Consider the following 15,342-nt stretch of genomic DNA (forward strand, 5'->3'; position numbering starts at 1 on the left):
TTTGCCACGAAAAAACATTGGTATTAATTGGCATTCCGGAATGAAAAATCATGTTTTGGTGCTTTTTGAACTTTTTCATTCCGGTCAAAAACATCGCACCCGTGTGGGCCAATATATGCCAATATTGGCATTAATTGATAAAAGTTCGCCGCGCGAATCACGAAGTGAGTTTTTGCCACGAACGCACCCAATACACTCCAATATTTCCAAAAATCATGTTTGCGTGTTTTTTGAACTTTTTGATTTCGTTCATAAACATCACACCCTCGTGTTCCAATATTGGCACTAATTGACAAAAGTTCGCCGCACGAATCAAGAAGTGAGTTTTTGCCACGAAAAAACATTGGTATTAATTGGCATTCCGGAATGAAAAATCTTGTTTTGGTGCTTTTTGAACTTTTTCATTCCGGTCAAAAACATCGCACCCGTGTGGGCCAATATATGCCAATATTGGCATTAATTGATAAAAGTTCGCCGCGCGAATCACGAAGTGAGTTTTTGCCACGAACGCACCCAATACACTCCAATATTTCCAAAAATCATGTTTCGATGTATCTTGAACTTTTTCATTCCGGTCAAAAACATCGCACCCGTGTGGGCCAATATATGCCAATATTGGCATTAATTGATAAAAGTTCGCCGCGCGAATCACGAAGTGAGTTTTTGCCACGAACGCACCCAATACACTCCAATATTTCCAAAAATCATGTTTCGATGTATCTTGAACTTCTTCATTCCAGTCAAAAACATCGCACCCGTGTGGGCCAATATATGCCAATATTGGCATTAATTGATAAAAGTTCGCAGCGCGAATCACGAAGTGAGCTTTTGCCACGAACGCACCCAATACACTCCAATATGTCCAAAAATCATGTTTGCGTGTTTTTTGAACTTTTTGATTTCGTTCATAAACATCACACCCTCGTGTTCCAATATTGGCACTAATTGACAAAAGTTCGCCGCACGAATCAAGAAGTGAGTTTTTGCCACGAAAAAACATTGGTATTAATTGGCATTCCGGAATGAAAAATCATGTTTTGGTGCTTTTTGAACTTTTTCATTCCGGTCAAAAATATCGCACCCGTGTGGGCCAATATATGCCAATAGTGGCATTAATTGACAAAAGTTCGCCGCGTGAATCACGAAGTGAGTTTTCGCCACGAACGCACCCAATACACTCCAATATGTCCAAAAATCATGTTTTGGCGTTTTTTGAACTTTTTGATTTCGTTCATAAACATCACACCCTCGTGTTCCAATATTGGCACTAATTGACAAAAGTTCGCCGCACGAATCAAGAAGTGAGTTTTTGCCACGAAAAAACATTGGTATTAATTGGCATTCCGGAATGAAAAATCATGTTTTGGTGCTTTTTGAACTTTTTCATTCCGGTCAAAAATATCGCACCCGTGTGGGCCAATATATGCCAATAGTGGCATTAATTGACAAAAGTTCGCCGCGTGAATCACGAAGTGAGTTTTCGCCACGAACGCACCCAATACACTCCAATATGTCCAAAAATCATGTTTTGGCGTTTTTTGAACTTTTTGATTTCGTTCATAAACATCGCACCCTCGTGTTCCAATATTGGCACTAATTGACAAAAGTTCGCCGCGCGAATCAAGAAGTGAGTTTTTGCCACGAAAAAACATTGGTATTAATTGGCATTCCGGAATGAAAAATCATGTTTTGGTGCTTTTTGAACTTTTTCATTCCGGTCAAAAACAACGCACCCGTGTGGGCCAATATATGCCAATATTGGCATTAATTGATAAAAGTTCGCCGCGCGAATCACGAAGTGAGTTTTTGCCACGAACGCACCCAATACACTCCAATATTTCCAAAAATCATGTTTCGATGTATCTTGAACTTCTTCATTCCAGTCAAAAACATCGCACCCGTGTGGGCCAATATTGGCATTAATGGACAAAAGTTCGCCTCGCGAATCACGAAGTGAGTTTTTGCCACGAACGCACCCAATACACTCCAATATGTCCAAAAATAATGTTTTGGCGTTTTTTGAACTTTTGGATTTCGTTCATAAACATCACACCCTCGTGTTCCAATATTGGCACTAATTGACAAAAGTTCGCCGCGCGAATCAAGAAGTGAGTTTTTGCCACGAAAAAACATTGGTATTAATTGGCATTCCGGAATGAAAAATTATGTTTTGATGCTTTTTGAACCTTTTCATTCCGGTCAAAAACATCGCACCCGTGTGGGCCAGTATATGCCAATATTGGCATTAATTGATAAAAGTTCGCTGCGCGAATCACGAAGTGAGTTTTTGCCACGAACGCACCCAATACACTCCAATATGTCCAAAAATCATGTTTGCGTGTTTTTTGAACTTTTTGATTTCGTTCATAAACATCACACCCTCGTGTTCCAATATTGGCACTAATTGACAAAAGTTCGCCGCACGAATCAAGAAGTGAGTTTTTGCCACGAAAAAACATTGGTATTAATTGGCATTCCGGAATGAAAAATCATGTTTTGGTGCTTTTTGAACTTTTTCATTCCGGTCAAAAACATCGCACCCGTGTGGGCCAATATATGCCAATATTGGCATTAATTGATAAAAGTTCGCCGCGCGAATCACGAAGTGAGTTTTTGCCACGAACGCACCCAATACACTCCAATATTTCCAAAAATCATGTTTGCGTGTTTTTTGAACTTTTTGATTTCGTTCATAAACATCACACCCTCGTGTTCCAATATTGGCACTAATTGACAAAAGTTCGCCGCACGAATCAAGAAGTGAGTTTTTGCCACGAAAAAACATTGGTATTAATTGGCATTCCGGAATGAAAAATCTTGTTTTGGTGCTTTTTGAACTTTTTCATTCCGGTCAAAAACATCGCACCCGTGTGGGCCAATATATGCCAATATTGGCATTAATTGATAAAAGTTCGCCGCGCGAATCACGAAGTGAGTTTTTGCCACGAACGCACCCAATACACTCCAATATTTCCAAAAATCATGTTTCGATGTATCTTGAACTTTTTCATTCCGGTCAAAAACATCGCACCCGTGTGGGCCAATATATGCCAATATTGGCATTAATTGATAAAAGTTCGCCGCGCGAATCACGAAGTGAGTTTTTGCCACGAACGCACCCAATACACTCCAATATTTCCAAAAATCATGTTTCGATGTATCTTGAACTTCTTCATTCCAGTCAAAAACATCGCACCCGTGTGGGCCAATATATGCCAATATTGGCATTAATTGATAAAAGTTCGCAGCGCGAATCACGAAGTGAGCTTTTGCCACGAACGCACCCAATACACTCCAATATGTCCAAAAATCATGTTTGCGTGTTTTTTGAACTTTTTGATTTCGTTCATAAACATCACACCCTCGTGTTCCAATATTGGCACTAATTGACAAAAGTTCGCCGCACGAATCAAGAAGTGAGTTTTTGCCACGAAAAAACATTGGTATTAATTGGCATTCCGGAATGAAAAATCATGTTTTGGTGCTTTTTGAACTTTTTCATTCCGGTCAAAAATATCGCACCCGTGTGGGCCAATATATGCCAATAGTGGCATTAATTGACAAAAGTTCGCCGCGTGAATCACGAAGTGAGTTTTCGCCACGAACGCACCCAATACACTCCAATATGTCCAAAAATCATGTTTTGGCGTTTTTTGAACTTTTTGATTTCGTTCATAAACATCGCACCCTCGTGTTCCAATATTGGCACTAATTGACAAAAGTTCGCCGCGCGAATCAAGAAGTGAGTTTTTGCCACGAAAAAACATTGGTATTAATTGGCATTCCGGAATGAAAAATCATGTTTTGGTGCTTTTTGAACTTTTTCATTCCGGTCAAAAACAACGCACCCGTGTGGGCCAATATATGCCAATATTGGCATTAATTGATAAAAGTTCGCCGCGCGAATCACGAAGTGAGTTTTTGCCACGAACGCACCCAATACACTCCAATATTTCCAAAAATCATGTTTCGATGTATCTTGAACTTCTTCATTCCAGTCAAAAACATCGCACCCGTGTGGGCCAATATTGGCATTAATGGACAAAAGTTCGCCTCGCGAATCACGAAGTGAGTTTTTGCCACGAACGCACCCAATACACTCCAATATGTCCAAAAATAATGTTTTGGCGTTTTTTGAACTTTTGGATTTCGTTCATAAACATCACACCCTCGTGTTCCAATATTGGCACTAATTGACAAAAGTTCGCCGCGCGAATCAAGAAGTGAGTTTTTGCCACGAAAAAACATTGGTATTAATTGGCATTCCGGAATGAAAAATTATGTTTTGATGCTTTTTGAACCTTTTCATTCCGGTCAAAAACATCGCACCCGTGTGGGCCAGTATATGCCAATATTGGCATTAATTGATAAAAGTTCGCTGCGCGAATCACGAAGTGAGTTTTTGCCACGAACGCACCCAATACACTCCAATATGTCCAAAAATCATGTTTGCGTGTTTTTTGAACTTTTTGATTTCGTTCATAAACATCACACCCTCGTGTTCCAATATTGGCACTAATTGACAAAAGTTCGCCGCACGAATCAAGAAGTGAGTTTTTGCCACGAAAAAACATTGGTATTAATTGGCATTCCGGAATGAAAAATCATGTTTTGGTGCTTTTTGAACTTTTTCATTCCGGTCAAAAACATCGCACCCGTGTGGGCCAATATATGCCAATATTGGCATTAATTGATAAAAGTTCGCCGCGCGAATCACGAAGTGAGTTTTTGCCACGAACGCACCCAATACACTCCAATATTTCCAAAAATCATGTTTGCGTGTTTTTTGAACTTTTTGATTTCGTTCATAAACATCACACCCTCGTGTTCCAATATTGGCACTAATTGACAAAAGTTCGCCGCACGAATCAAGAAGTGAGTTTTTGCCACGAAAAAACATTGGTATTAATTGGCATTCCGGAATGAAAAATCTTGTTTTGGTGCTTTTTGAACTTTTTCATTCCGGTCAAAAACATCGCACCCGTGTGGGCCAATATATGCCAATATTGGCATTAATTGATAAAAGTTCGCCGCGCGAATCACGAAGTGAGTTTTTGCCACGAACGCACCCAATACACTCCAATATTTCCAAAAATCATGTTTCGATGTATCTTGAACTTTTTCATTCCGGTCAAAAACATCGCACCCGTGTGGGCCAATATATGCCAATATTGGCATTAATTGATAAAAGTTCGCCGCGCGAATCACGAAGTGAGTTTTTGCCACGAACGCACCCAATACACTCCAATATTTCCAAAAATCATGTTTCGATGTATCTTGAACTTCTTCATTCCAGTCAAAAACATCGCACCCGTGTGGGCCAATATATGCCAATATTGGCATTAATTGATAAAAGTTCGCAGCGCGAATCACGAAGTGAGCTTTTGCCACGAACGCACCCAATACACTCCAATATGTCCAAAAATCATGTTTGCGTGTTTTTTGAACTTTTTGATTTCGTTCATAAACATCACACCCTCGTGTTCCAATATTGGCACTAATTGACAAAAGTTCGCCGCACGAATCAAGAAGTGAGTTTTTGCCACGAAAAAACATTGGTATTAATTGGCATTCCGGAATGAAAAATCATGTTTTGGTGCTTTTTGAACTTTTTCATTCCGGTCAAAAATATCGCACCCGTGTGGGCCAATATATGCCAATAGTGGCATTAATTGACAAAAGTTCGCCGCGTGAATCACGAAGTGAGTTTTCGCCACGAACGCACCCAATACACTCCAATATGTCCAAAAATCATGTTTTGGCGTTTTTTGAACTTTTTGATTTCGTTCATAAACATCACACCCTCGTGTTCCAATATTGGCACTAATTGGCAAAAGTTCGCCGCACGAATCAAGAAGTGAGTTTTTGCCACGAAAAAACATTGGTATTAATTGGCATTCCGGAATGAAAAATCATGTTTTGGTGCTTTTTGAACTTTTTCATTCCGGTCAAAAATATCGCACCCGTGTGGGCCAATATATGCCAATAGTGGCATTAATTGACAAAAGTTCGCCGCGTGAATCACGAAGTGAGTTTTCGCCACGAACGCACCCAATACACTCCAATATGTCCAAAAATCATGTTTTGGCGTTTTTTGAACTTTTTGATTTCGTTCATAAACATCGCACCCTCGTGTTCCAATATTGGCACTAATTGACAAAAGTTCGCCGCGCGAATCAAGAAGTGAGTTTTTGCCACGAAAAAACATTGGTATTAATTGGCATTCCGGAATGAAAAATCATGTTTTGGTGCTTTTTGAACTTTTTCATTCCGGTCAAAAACAACGCACCCGTGTGGGCCAATATATGCCAATATTGGCATTAATTGATAAAAGTTCGCCGCGCGAATCACGAAGTGAGTTTTTGCCACGAACGCACCCAATACACTCCAATATTTCCAAAAATCATGTTTCGATGTATCTTGAACTTCTTCATTCCAGTCAAAAACATCGCACCCGTGTGGGCCAATATTGGCATTAATGGACAAAAGTTCGCCTCGCGAATCACGAAGTGAGTTTTTGCCACGAACGCACCCAATACACTCCAATATGTCCAAAAATAATGTTTTGGCGTTTTTTGAACTTTTGGATTTCGTTCATAAACATCACACCCTCGTGTTCCAATATTGGCACTAATTGACAAAAGTTCGCCGCGCGAATCAAGAAGTGAGTTTTTGCCACGAAAAAACATTGGTATTAATTGGCATTCCGGAATGAAAAATTATGTTTTGATGCTTTTTGAACCTTTTCATTCCGGTCAAAAACATCGCACCCGTGTGGGCCAGTATATGCCAATATTGGCATTAATTGATAAAAGTTCGCTGCGCGAATCACGAAGTGAGTTTTTGCCACGAACGCACCCAATACACTCCAATATGTCCAAAAATCATGTTTGCGTGTTTTTTGAACTTTTTGATTTCGTTCATAAACATCACACCCTCGTGTTCCAATATTGGCACTAATTGACAAAAGTTCGCCGCACGAATCAAGAAGTGAGTTTTTGCCACGAAAAAACATTGGTATTAATTGGCATTCCGGAATGAAAAATCATGTTTTGGTGCTTTTTGAACTTTTTCATTCCGGTCAAAAACATCGCACCCGTGTGGGCCAATATATGCCAATATTGGCATTAATTGATAAAAGTTCGCCGCGCGAATCACGAAGTGAGTTTTTGCCACGAACGCACCCAATACACAACAATATGTCCAAAAATCATGTTTTGGCGTTTTTTGAACTTTTTGATTTCGTTAATAAATATCACGCCCTCGTGTTCCAATATTGGCACTAATTGACAAAAGTTCGCCGCGCGAATCAAGAAGTGAGTTTTTGCCACGAACGCACCCAATACACAACAATATGTCCAAAAATCATGTTTTGGCGTTTTTTGAACTTTTTGATTTCGTTCATAAATATCACGCCCTCGTGTTCCAATATTGGCACTAATTGACAAAAGTTCGCCGCGCGAATCAAGAAGTGAGTTTTTGCCACGAAAAAACATTGGTATCAATTGGCATTCCGGAATGAAAAATCATGTTTTGGTGTTTTTTGAAGTTTTTCATTCCGGTCAAAAACATCGTACCCGTGTGGGCCAATATATGCCAATATTGGCATTAATGGATAAAAGTTCGCAGTGCGAATCACGAAGTGAGTTTTTGCCACGAACGCACCCAATACACTCCAATATTTTCAAAAATCATGTTTCGATGTATCTTGAACTTTTTCATTCCGGTCAAAAACATCGCACCCGTGTGGGCCAATATTGGCATTAATGGACAAAAGTTCGCCTCGCGAATCACGAAGTGAGTTTTTGCCACGAACGCACCCAATACACTCCAGTATGTCCAAAAATCATGTTTTGGCGTTTTTTGAACTTTTTGATTTCCGGTCATAAACAACACACCCTCGTGTTCCAATATTGGCACTAATTGACAAAAGTTCGCCGCGCGAATCAAGAAGTGAGTTTTTGCCACGAAAAAACATTGGTATTAAGTGGCATTCCGGAATGAAAAATCATGTTTTGGTGCTTTTTGAACTTTTTCATTCCGGTCAAAAATATCGCACCCGTGTGGGCCAATATATGCCAATATTGGCATTAATTGACAAAAGTTCGCCGCGTGAATCACGAAGTGAGTTTTCGCCACGAACCCACCCAATACACTCCAATATGTCCAAAAATCATGTTTTGGTGTTTTTTGAACTTTTTGATTTCGTTCATAAACATCACACCCTCGTGTTCCAATATTGGCACTAATTGACAAAAGTTCGCCGCGCGAATCAAGAAGTGAGTTTTTGCCACGAAAAAACATTGGTATTAAGTGGCATTCCGGAATGAAAAATCATGTTTTGGTGCTTTTTGAACTTTTTCATTCCGGTCAAAAATATCGCACCCGTGTGGGCCAATAGATGCCAATATTGGCATTAATTGACAAAAGTTCGCCGCGTGAATCACGAAGTGAGTTTTCGCCACGAACGCACCCAACACACTCCAATATGTCCAAAAATCATGTTTTGGCGTTTTTTGAACTTTTTGATTTCGTTCATAAATATCACGCCCTCGTGTTCCAATATTGGCACTAATTGACAAAAGTTCGCCGCGCGAATCAAGAAGTGAGTTTTTGCCACGAAAAAACATTGGTATCAATTGGCATTCCGGAATGAAAAATCATGTTTTGGTGTTTTTTGAAGTTTTTCATTCCGGTCAAAAACATCGTACCCGTGTGGGCCAATATATGCCAATATTGGCATTAATGGATAAAAGTTCGCCTCGCGAATCACGAAGTGAGTTTTAGCCACGAACGCACCCAATACACTCCAGTATGTCCAAAAATCATGTTTTGGCGTTTTTTGAACTTTTTGATTTCCGGTCATAAACAACACACCCTCGTGTTCCAATATTGGCACTAATTGACAAAAGTTCGCCGCGCGAATCAAGAAGTGAGTTTTTGCCACGAAAAAACATTGGTATTAAGTGGCATTCCGGAATGAAAAATCATGTTTTGGTGCTTTTTGAACTTTTTCATTCCGGTCAAAAATATCGCACCCGTGTGGGCCAATATATGCCAATATTGGCATTAATTGACAAAAGTTCGCCGCGTGAATCACGAAGTGAGTTTTCGCCACGAACCCACCCAATACACTCCAATATGTCCAAAAATCATGTTTTGGTGTTTTTTGAACTTTTTGATTTCGTTCATAAACATCACACCCTCGTGTTCCAATATTGGCACTAATTGACAAAAGTTCGCCGCGCGAATCAAGAAGTGAGTTTTTGCCACGAAAAAACATTGGTATTAATTGGCATTCCGGAATGAAAAATCATGTTTTGGTGCTTTTTGAACTTTTTCATTCCGGTCAAAAACATCGCACCCGTGTGGGCCATTATATGCCAATATTGGCATTAATTGATAAAAGTTCGCCGCGCGAATCACGAAGTGAGTATTTGCCACGAACGCACCCAATACACTCCAATATTTCCAAAAATCATGTTTCGATGCTTCTTGAACTTTGTCATTCCGGTCAAAAACATCGCACCCGTGTGGGCCAATATTGGCATTAATGGACTAAAGTTCGCCTGGCGAATCACGAAGTGTGTTTTTGCCACAAACGCACCCAATACACTCCAATATGTCCAAAAATCTTGTTTTGGCGTTTTTTGAACTTTTTGATTTCCGGTCATAAACAACACACCCTCGTGTTCCAATATTGGCACTAATTGACAAAAGCTCGCCGCGCGAATCAAGAAGTGAGTTTTTGCCACGAAAAAACATTGGTATTAATTGGCATTCCGGAATGAAAAATCATGTTTTGGTGCTTTTTGAACTTTTTCATTCCGGTCAAAAATATCGCACCCGTGTGGGCCAATATATGCCAATATTGGCATTAACTGACAAAAGTTCGCCGCGTGAATCACGAAGTGAGTTGTCGCCACAAACGCACCCAATACACTCCAATATGTCCAAAAATCATGTTTTGGCGTTTTTTGAACTTTTTGATTTCGTTCATAAACATCGCACCCTCGTGTTCCAATATTGGCACTAATTGACAAAAGTTCGCCGCGCGAATCAAGAAGTGAGTTTTTGCCACGAAAAAACATTGGTATTAATTGGCATTCCGGAATGAAAAATCATGTTTTGGTGCTTTTTGAACTTTTTCATTCCGGTCAAAAACAACGCACCCGTGTGGGCCAATATATGCCAATATTGGCATTAATTGATAAAAGTTCGCCGCGCGAATCACGAAGTGAGTTTTTGCCACGAACGCACCCAATACACTCCAATATTTCCAAAAATCATGTTTCGATGTATCTTGAACTTCTTCATTCCAGTCAAAAACATCGCACCCGTGTGGGCCAATATTGGCGTTAATGGACAAAAGTTCGCCTCGCGAATCACGAAGTGAGTTTTTGCCACGAACGCACCCAATACACTCCAATATGTCCAAAAATAATGTTTTGGCGTTTTTTGAACTTTTGGATTTCGTTCATAAACATCACACCCTCGTGTTCCAATATTGGCACTAATTGACAAAAGTTCGCCGCGCGAATCAAGAAGTGAGTTTTTGCCACGAAAAAACATTGGTATTAATTGGCATTCCGGAATGAAAAATTATGTTTTGATGCTTTTTGAACCTTTTCATTCCGGTCAAAAACATCGCACCCGTGTGGGCCAGTATATGCCAATATTGGCATTAATTGATAAAAGTTCGCCGCGCGAATCACGAAGTGAGTTTTTGCCACGAACGCACCCAATACACTCCAATATGTCCAAAAATCATGTTTGCGTGTTTTTTGAACTTTTTGATTTCGTTCATAAACATCACACCCTCGTGTTCCAATATTGGCACTAATTGACAAAAGTTCGCCGCACGAATCAAGAAGTGAGTTTTTGCCACGAAAAAACATTGGTATTAATTGGCATTCCGGAATGAAAAATCATGTTTTGGTGCTTTTTGAACTTTTTCATTCCGGTCAAAAACATCGCACCCGTGTGGGCCAATATATGCCAATATTGGCATTAATTGATAAAAGTTCGCCGCGCGAATCACGAAGTGAGTTTTTGCCACGAACGCACCCAATACACTCCAATATTTCCAAAAATCATGTTTCGATGTATCTTGAACTTCTTCATTCCAGTCAAAAACATCGCACCCGTGTGGGCCAATATTGGCATTAATGGACAAAAGTTCGCCTCGCGAATCACGAAGTGAGTTTTTGCCACGAACGCACCCAATACACTCCAATATGTCCAAAAATAATGTTTTGGGTGTTTTTTGAACTTTTGGATTTCGTTCATAAACATCACACCCTCGTGTTCCAATATTGGCACTAATTGACAAAAGTTCGCCGCGCGAATCAAGAAGTGAGTTTTTGCCACGAAAAAACATTGGTATTAATTGGCATTCCGGAATGAAAAATCATGTTTTGGTGCTTTTTGAACTTTTTCATTCCGGTCAAAAATATCGCACCCGTGTGGGCCAATATATGCCAATATTGGCATTAATTGACAAAAGTTCGCCGCGTGAATCAGGAAGTGAGTTTTCGCCACGAACGCACCCAATACACAACAATATGTCCAAAAATCATGTTTTGGCGTTTTTTGAACTTTTTGATTTCGTTCATAAACATCGCACCCTCGTGTTCCAATATTGGCACTAATTGACAAAAGTTCGCCGCGCGAATCAAGAAGTGAGTTTTTGCCACGAAAAAACATTGGTATTAATTGGCATTCCGGAATGAAAAATCATGTTTTGGTGCTTTTTGAACTTTTTCATTCCGGTCAAAAACAACGCACCCGTGTGGGCCAATATATGCCAATATTGGCATTAATTGATAAAAGTTCGCCGCGCGAATCACGAAGTGAGTTTTTGCCACGAACGCACCCAATACACTCCAATATTTCCAAAAATCATGTTTCGATGTATCTTGAACTTCTTCATTCCAGTCAAAAACATCGCACCCGTGTGGGCCAATATTGGCATTAATGGACAAAAGTTCGCCTCGCGAATCACGAAGTGAGTTTTTGCCACGAACGCACCCAATACACTCCAATATGTCCAAAAATAATGTTTTGGCGTTTTTTGAACTTTTGGATTTCGTTCATAAACATCACACCCTCGTGTTCCAATATTGGCACTAATTGACAAAAGTTCGCCGCGCGAATCAAGAAGTGAGTTTTTGCCACGAAAAAACATTGGTATTAATTGGCATTCTGGAATGAAAAATTATGTTTTGATGCTTTTTGAACCTTTTCATTCCGGTCAAAAACATCGCACCCGTGTGGGCCAGTATATGCCAATATTGGCATTAATTGATAAAAGTTCGCCGCGCGAATCACGATGTGAGTTTTTGCCACGAACGCACCCAATACACTCCAATATGTCCAAAAATCATGTTTGCGTGTTTTTTGAACTTTTTGATTTCGTTCATAAACATCACACCCTCGTGTTCCAATATTGGCACTAATTGACAAAAGTTCGCCGCACGAATCAAGAAGTGAGTTTTTGCCACGAAAAAACATTGGTATTAATTGGCATTCCGGAATGAAAAATCTTGTTTTGGTGCTTTTTGAACTTTTTCATTCCGGTCAAAAACATCGCACCCGTGTGGGCCAATATATGCCAATATTGGCATTAATTGATAAAAGTTCGCCGCGCGAATCACGAAGTGAGTTTTTGCCACGAACGCACCCAATACACTCCAATATTTCCAAAAATCATGTTTCGATGTATCTTGAACTTTTTCATTCCGGTCAAAAACATCGCACCCGTGTGGGCCAATATATGCCAATATTGGCATTAATTGATAAAAGTTCGCCGCGCGAATCACGAAGTGAGTTTTTGCCACGAACGCACCCAATACACTCCAATATTTCCAAAAATCATGTTTCGATGTATCTTGAACTTCTTCATTCCAGTCAAAAACATCGCACCCGTGTGGGCCAATATATGCCAATATTGGCATTAATTGATAAAAGTTCGCAGCGTGAATCACGAAGTGAGCTTTTGCCACGAACGCACCCAATACACTCCAATATGTCCAAAAATCATGTTTGCGTGTTTTTTGAACTTTTTGATTTCGTTCATAAACATCACACCCTCGTGTTCCAATATTGGCACTAATTGACAAAAGTTCGCCGCACGAATCAAGAAGTGAGTTTTTGCCACGAAAAAACATTGGTATTAATTGGCATTCCGGAATGAAAAATCATGTTTTGGTGCTTTTTGAACTTTTTCATTCCGGTCAAAAATATCGCACCCGTGTGGGCCAATATATGCCAATAGTGGCATTAATTGACAAAAGTTCGCCGCGTGAATCACGAAGTGAGTTTTCGCCACGAACGCACCCAATACACTCCAATATGTCCAAAAATCATGTTTTGGCGTTTTTTGAACTTTTTGATTTCGTTCATAAACATCACACCCTCGTGTTCCAATATTGGCACTAATTGACAAAAGTTCGCCGCACGAATCAAGAAGTGAGTTTTTGCCACGAAAAAACATTGGTATTAATTGGCATTCCGGAATGAAAAATCATGTTTTGGTGCTTTTTGAACTTTTTCATTCCGGTCAAAAATATCGCACCCGTGTGGGCCAATATATGCCAATAGTGGCATTAATTGACAAAAGTTCGCCGCGTGAATCACGAAGTGAGTTTTCGCCACGAACGCACCCAATACACTCCAATATGTCCAAAAATCATGTTTTGGCGTTTTTTGAACTTTTTGATTTCGTTCATAAACATCGCACCCTCGTGTTCCAATATTGGCACTAATTGACAAAAGTTCGCCGCGCGAATCAAGAAGTGAGTTTTTGCCACGAAAAAACATTGGTATTAATTGGCATTCCGGAATGAAAAATCATGTTTTGGTGCTTTTTGAACTTTTTCATTCCGGTCAAAAACAACGCACCCGTGTGGGCCAATATATGCCAATATTGGCATTAATTGATAAAAGTTCGCCGCGCGAATCACGAAGTGAGTTTTTGCCACGAACGCACCCAATACACTCCAATATTTCCAAAAATCATGTTTCGATGTATCTTGAACTTCTTCATTCCAGTCAAAAACATCGCACCCGTGTGGGCCAATATTGGCATTAATGGACAAAAGTTCGCCTCGCGAATCACGAAGTGAGTTTTTGCCACGAACGCACCCAATACACTCCAATATGTCCAAAAATAATGTTTTGGCGTTTTTTGAACTTTTGGATTTCGTTCATAAACATCACACCCTCGTGTTCCAATATTGGCACTAATTGACAAAAGTTCGCCGCGCGAATCAAGAAGTGAGTTTTTGCCACGAAAAAACATTGGTATTAATTGGCATTCCGGAATGAAAAATTATGTTTTGATGCTTTTTGAACCTTTTCATTCCGGTCAAAAACATCGCACCCGTGTGGGCCAGTATATGCCAATATTGGCATTAATTGATAAAAGTTCGCTGCGCGAATCACGAAGTGAGTTTTTGCCACGAACGCACCCAATACACTCCAATATGTCCAAAAATCATGTTTGCGTGTTTTTTGAACTTTTTGATTTCGTTCATAAACATCACACCCTCGTGTTCCAATATTGGCACTAATTGACAAAAGTTCGCCGCACGAATCAAGAAGTGAGTTTTTGCCACGAAAAAACATTGGTATTAATTGGCATTCCGGAATGAAAAATCATGTTTTGGTGCTTTTTGAACTTTTTCATTCCGGTCAAAAACATCGCACCCGTGTGGGCCAATATATGCCAATATTGGCATTAATTGATAAAAGTTCGCCGCGCGAATCACGAAGTGAGTTTTTGCCACGAACGCACCCAATACACTCCAATATTTCCAAAAATCATGTTTGCGTGTTTTTTGAACTTTTTGATTTCGTTCATAAACATCACACCCTCGTGTTCCAATATTGGCACTAATTGACAAAAGTTCGCCGCACGAATCAAGAAGTGAGTTTTTGCCACGAAAAAACATTGGTATTAATTGGCATTCCGGAATGAAAAATCTTGTTTTGGTGCTTTTTGAACTTTTTCATTCCGGTCAAAAACATCGCACCCGTGTGGGCCAATATATGCCAATATTGGCATTAATTGATAAAAGTTAGCCGCGCGAATCACGAAGTGAGTTTTTGCCACGAACGCACCCAATACACTCCAATATTTCCAAAAATCATGTTTCGATGTATCTTGAACTTTTTCATTCCGGTCAAAAACATCGCACCCGTGTGGGCCAATATATGCCAATATTGGCATTAATTGATAAAAGTTCGCCGCGCGAATCACGAAGTGAGTTTTTGCCACGAACGCACCCAATACACTCCAATATTTCCAAAAATCATGTTTCGATGTATCTTGAACTTCTT

Source organism: Oryza glaberrima, chromosome 11 (assembly GCF_000147395.1).
Source record: "Oryza glaberrima chromosome 11, OglaRS2, whole genome shotgun sequence".
NCBI classification, from domain to species: Eukaryota; Viridiplantae; Streptophyta; class Magnoliopsida; order Poales; family Poaceae; genus Oryza; species Oryza glaberrima.